Here is a 6,513-nt window from a genome sequence, read left to right as displayed (position 1 = left end):
ACAGATGGGGCAGCCATCTTCCCAGGTGGGGAGCTTTCTCTAACCCATATTAAAGGCTGTTGGGAGGCTTCACTTAGCCGGAACTTAGGCAATCTGTCCTGGCCAGAGGCCCTCCCTTCCTCCCCAGCATTCCCCAGCAGGGAAACTAAGGTGCACCTAATCCAAGTCATGTTGTTGTTGTTGTTATGTGCCGTCGAGTCGCCTGTGACTCATAGTGACCCTATGTACAACAGCCCTAAACTCTGCTCTGTCCTGTGCCAATCGCACTGTCTCTGACACTCCCATCCCAATTATCCCAGTCACTGAATCAATCCACCTCATAGAGGGCCTTCCTCTCCTGCGCTGTCCCTCCACCCTCCCAAGCATGATGTCCCTCTCCAAGGACCGGTCTCTCCTCACAACATGTCCAAAGTATGTCGTAGTCTTCACAATTACTTGCTATGCATTAGAGAGCTAGATAGTAACTAAGGATGACAGAAGAAGAATCAATGCCCTTGAGTTGTGATGCTGGAGAAGAGTGTTGAACATACCGTGGACCACCAAGAAAACAAATAGGTCTGTCTTAGAGAAGGTGAAACTAAGTTTCTCCTTTGATGCTAGGATTTTGCAGCTCCATTTCATATACTTTGGGCATGTGGCCAGGAGATTCCGGTCCTTGGAGAAGGACATAATGCTCAGAAGAGTGGAGAGACAATGCAGGAGAGGAAGACCCCAGATGAGATGGATTGATACAGTAACTGGGTCAATGGAATCATCAGTGAGACTGGCTCAGGATCAGGCAGGCTTCAGAACTGTTGTACATAGGGTTGCAGGTGACTCCAGGGCACATAACAACAACTAGGAAAAGCCAGACTTCCGAGTCTGAGTACCCAAGTTCACAGCCCTGCCTTCAGTGACCCCACTAACAGGGCCCTTGCTTCCCATTAGGGGCATCACATCCGCCTTTTCTACCCTTCTCCATGGAAACAGGATCTGAACCCAAGCTGGGGGCCTCTCAGTCAGGTCTTCTCCTAGACACCCTGGGAATAAACCACCCTTTTCACTAAGAACGGAGCCCTTTGATTATAGTGTTGGTGGAAGGGATAAACTATTCTCGTTCAGCGGGTCTCCCAGGCATTAAATTGCACAGGAGGAGATTGCCCGTTTTCCTACCTGAAAGCCAGACGGTCGGCAGAGTGGCCTTGGGTCAGCAGTGCAGCACCTGTCAGACTAGGCCACCAAAGCCTTGGAAACCCTCGGGTCACTTCCGCCCCTGCCTTCAAGGTCGCTCATGAGCCAGTCTCAGACAGTGGTACTGATTTTAGTGTAAGTTTAGCCTTTACAAGGTCTTGGACCTTGTAGATCTGAGGGGAGATTTTATTTGGTGCCTTTTTCTGTGGTCTAGGGAGAGGTAGCCCTCTCTCCATGCAGCCTGTGGTCAGGAAGGACCAGTGCCCTGGAGCACCACACTTGGAAAAAGAGTGGGTCCTAGAGGGGAGGAACCTCAGCTAAGTGAACCTTCACAGTGACCAGAGCAGTGGGCAGCCTGGCGCTGCAGACTGTGGGGATGGGGCAGGCCTGAGGAGGAGGACAGGGGAGGGGAGGGCAGCCCTGCCTAGGAGGGCGAAGCAGGCTTGGGGGAGGGCTTTGCTCTGTTGTCCACCACGTGGTGGATTCAGCAGCACCAAAAGCCACCACAAGGGGATTCTCAGTGTGTCAGAGGAGTGACAGAGACATTAACCCAGAGGAAAGAACGAATCTGCAGCTGGAACCTTGTCAAAACCACCTGTTGGTCCCAGGTTTGGATTGGCTGGTTGATGGGTTCTGTTTTAAAATTCATATAATTAACCTAAAACCAAAAGCACAGCTCTGAAGTGTTCTAATCCATGTCTTTTGACTACCGTTCTAACACGATGTGGGTCCAAGTGTCCCTTTTCACCACTATTCTCTTCCCCCATCAGTGCTTTCCTTCACTGTATATCTCTGCAATCAGCATTCTTTTCTCGTGTCTGCTGTCTGACCTGGTGCTGTACAGGCCCCTGAGCTGGGCAGCTTGGCCCCAGAGGGAGGCTGTGTGGAAATAGCAGGCAGGTGAGCCCTTGATGTCACTTGATCAGGTGCTTGTTTTCCTGCGCCACTGATGTTTGAGAAGAGGCTCAGGCTGCTGTGAGGAATGATTGCTCTTCTCTCATCCCTGCTGTTTGTTTAAATGGAGAGCTGGAACCAGGGCTGTGATGCTGCTGATGGCTCCTCATAGACATTATGGCCCCAGCATCTAATCCCCACGAAGCCCAGGGCTAGTGAGTGGTCCTCACAGAGACCCCATAGTACAGAGGAGAACCTACACATGTTTCTGGACAGTTGTCTTTACAGAATCATGCTGTCTCAGCTTTCACCCATGGAGTGAACAGTGGGTTTAAACGGTCAACCATTTGGTTAGCGGCTGAGCAGTTTTAGCCACTACAGTACCAAGACTCTTTATGAAGATCTCAACAAAGACTTATTGCCAACAAGTCAATCCTGAGCCAGGCTCCTTCATGTGTTGCCTTGACATTCCAAAATTGAAAGAACCATTAACATCCATTTTATTGTCCCCTCTGCTGAGCCTGGTACCTGTCAGCACAGTAACTGAGGATTGGACTTTTCCTTTTCTTTTTTAAACAGCTTAGTACCTTCTGGGCTGACCAAGTAATACTTTTACCTGGTAAAAGTATTCCCTGAGCATCACATCAGGTATGACAGACCTGCTTCTGCTCCTAGAATGCGGTGATGGTTCTTACTTAAAAGCAAATGAGTTTGCACACCCATGTTTATCTCGGCTTTGTTCACAAAAGCAAGGAGTTGGAAACATCTAAGTGCCCATCAACAAACGAATGGATAGAGAAGCTGTGGTATATTCACACAATGGAATACTATGCTGTATTGAAAAACAAGGAACTCATGCAATATTATTCAAAATGGGTGACCCTGTAGGACGTTATGCTGAGTGAAGTATCTCGGTCAAGAAAGAGCAAATACTGCATGGTGCCACTGTTGTGAAATAGGACTGACATCGGGGTTGGGGGAGACTGAGAAAGATGGGTTTAATAATGTATACTGCGTTGAAACAGATGAGGGAGACAACTGTTTAAGAGGGATATGTGATTAGGTATTTTTGTCTTGGCAGGAGTCCAGAGCGAAAGCTGCATAGTGGCGTGGACCTGGGGGAAGGTTTATAAAACAATGAAAGAATTTTTCTTTTACTTTTCTAAGAGGGTAGTGTACTAGAGGGGAGGGTTGGGAGGGGAGAAAAGTGCAACAGTGGATGAATGGAAATCCAAAGTCTCTGTAAATTTTCATTGAAATTAATAATAAATTTTTAAAAAAACCAAAAAACAAATGAGTATTAAGCCGACACGCAGGTGCTGTTGTTGGGTGCTGTCAAGTCGATCCCAACTCCTAGTGACCCTGTAGTACAGAGGGGAACCACCCCAGAGGGTTTCCAAGCCTCTTTCATGGAGGCACATAGCTACTACATCCTGTTCCCCTGAGGCAACTTGTGGATTTGAACCACAGACTTTGGGTTATCATCTGAGCACTTAATCACTGTACCACCAGAGCTTTTTTGAAGATCTGAACAATGACCAAACCTCCTTTACTCATTGTGGATTCCAGCTCGAAGCAGCCCTGTAGGACAGTGTAGAAGAGCCCCAGAGGGTTTTCGAGGCTGTGATTTTTTTTTTAAATTTTTATTTTTTAAAGGTGAAATACTGAAGATAGATTAGAAACTGAAATCCCCAAAGTGATGGATTTCCCTCCTTAAAGGGAAATATGGAAGAGAGGCCAAGGCTATAAATCTTAATGGAAGTAGATTGCCACATCTTTCTCCTTCAAAGCAGCTGTGGGATTAGAACTGCTGACTTTTCATTTAGTGGCAATTACTTTAACCACTGTGTTATCAGAACACCAGCCCTGGGTTACTCTTCTTTCCTTCCCATCCATACTAAGGATAAGAGCTTGGAGTTCAAAACTGGTGAATTATTTCAGGCACTACATCCACACAAGTTCAAGGTTTTGGAGTGATAGACCAGCAACTTCCTGAGCCAGCCTTACTCTCAGCACCTCTGACTCCACAATTCCCCTTTTCCCTCAGGCCTCTAGGCTCTCTTTCTAAGGTCCTTCCTCCAGCCACTCCACCTGGGCTGGGGCAATCCTGGTGCTGAAATCCACTGCAGCTCTCCCAGTCAGGTGGGAGAGGTTTCCATTTTTACATGAAGGCACAAAGAGAACAGACCTGTGAAAACATGCTAGTGTTTTGAGTAAGGATTCAAGCATTCACAGATGGCTTTGTGTGTCTGAACCCAGTGTTCTGTTTGAAAGTGGTATGAAGACCAATCCTGCTCCTTTGCCCAAGAGTCTGGGGTTAGGAAAACAATTCTAAACTCCAGGACAGAAGAGAGGACAAATTTAGTATGACTCCTGATCAAACTCTATTAAGAGTTAAGTGATTGTATAGACCAGGCCGATACCCCACTGAGCTATACTGCTTTTTTTTAGAGGCTAGTTACAGTCCTCAAGCTACACAGCCCTTTCCTACCTCTCTCTTTGGTTCTTGTTTCCATTCATCCATCCACCCTTTTCTGCCTTCTGTCTGGCCCCTGGACAGATGCTTTCAGAGTCTCCTTTATTGAACTATATGTACAGAAAGGGTTCCTTCTATTGCTTTCTCAAGCTTTTATAGATGCTGTGTTTTGTGCTCATTGAAGGTTTGGGGAGCCTCACCAAGCAAGTCTGGGTGCTGTTTCCCCAGCATCTCCATGTTTGTGGGCCAGGTTTGATGGTTCTCACAATAGTTCGCACCTTTCTGTAATGCTGCTTTGCTCATGATAGTGACCATAGAGGGTCAGAGTAACTTTCAGATGCATCAGGAAGGCAAGAGGGTGTGTGACTTGCTTTGTTGCTGTGACCTGGACCCTAACCTACATTATCTCTGAGGCATGCCTGTGTATAGACAGTAAAATGAACCTCTTCTGAGTGTTCATCGGAGGGGGTTTGCCTGACAGCCATGACTACCATGACAAGTGTCAAGTGTCCCGCCCATCAGGAAGCCCCGGCCTCTGCAGTCAGTCATCTGGCCCGGGCCACCACCAAGAATCATAGCCCTGCCTCATAGTTCTTTCTCTGCCCCAAGTCTTCTGCTTCAGTTTCCAGGTCCCCTTTGGGCCCCCAGACCTCTGCTCCTCTGGCTGGATTGAACACTCCCTTGTCCTCATCCCTTCAGCCCTCCCTGGCAGGGGGCCTGCAGGCAGGACCTGGCGTGAATGCTGCCTCACAGGCTTAGCTCATGGGGGTTGGAAAGGGGGGTTGTCACATGGGTCCTGGGCAAGATCCTCCCTGCTGCACCGGTCATTCTTCTGGCCCAGGCACTAAAAAGTGCAGCCAGGGTGTTCTTTAGAAAAGAGGATGGCACGACTTCACCTCAGTTATTTTGGGCATCTGATCAGGAAGGACCAGTGTCTGCTTGGTAAAGTAGAAAACTGAGAGACTGAAACCACAGCACTGCTGGGAAATGAATTCTGACTCTTGTCAGGTTCTAACATTGCCAGGCTTCAGGAAGAGCTTCCCAGTAGCTTCAAATCACCACCCTCTGAGTTAGCACCCAAACCTGAAACCTACTACACCCCTAGTAGAATGTCAGCAAGAACAAGGAATACCGTCCATGGAAGGGATTGACTGGTGGCAGCAGCCCTGGGCTCCAGCACAGCCGCGGGTGTAGGACATTATGAGACTGAGCCACGCTGCCTGGGTGGGTTCTTTCTCAACCAGGTGCAGGATGGTGCGGACTGGGTCTGTGGTATCCGTCCACTGGTCCCTCTTCCGCCTGTACCTGGAGCTGAACTTTGACATACCTCTTTGAGAGGCACTGTTCAAGCCACTAAAACTACCCGTAGCTTAAAACCTGTCAGCAGCTTTCTTCTCCAGTCTCCACCTGCCACACAGCGGCTGCACCAGTGAGCTCAAGCCCAGCAGAGACTGTGAGAGTAGTATTAGGCCGGGCAGGGTTCTGTCCTCTTGTATATGTGACTCAGAGCTGGTACAATGGTACCTAGCAGCAGGAACCTGTGGCTCAAAGTGTACGCAGCAAGATTTACCAAGGACGCAGCATTTCTGGTTGTAAAACTTAGAGATGTACAATGGTTGTGGCTGGGTGTGACGCCATCTTCCCAACACCAATGCCAGGGCCAAGGCCAAAAACCTGACTCTCAGCGAATCTGGATTAAGATTCCAGGGCAGTAAGTCTTTGTGCAAGGAGGCTTCTTTGTAGTTCTATCCCAGAGTGGTTGGTGGATCGAACCACTCACCTTTCATTCAGGGCTTCCTGACCTGGAAACCTGGTCTCTTCTCCAGAGTGGCCACTCGGCCCCTCTGCAGCTGAGCAGGTGAGACGCAGTGTCATCTTCTTTGCTTGTCAGCCTATGCTGATACCCTAGAATGGAATTTTTTTTTTTTTTACTTTAGCCAGTTCTTCTTTTTTTTTTTTTTCTATAATTATAT

This window comes from Elephantulus edwardii, unplaced genomic scaffold, assembly GCF_000299155.1.
Source record: "Elephantulus edwardii isolate Elephantulus edwardi_28Jun2011 unplaced genomic scaffold, EleEdw1.0 scaffold00209, whole genome shotgun sequence".
Classification (NCBI taxonomy): Eukaryota; Metazoa; Chordata; class Mammalia; order Macroscelidea; family Macroscelididae; genus Elephantulus; species Elephantulus edwardii.
Note: the sequence above shows the minus strand (reverse complement) of the source record.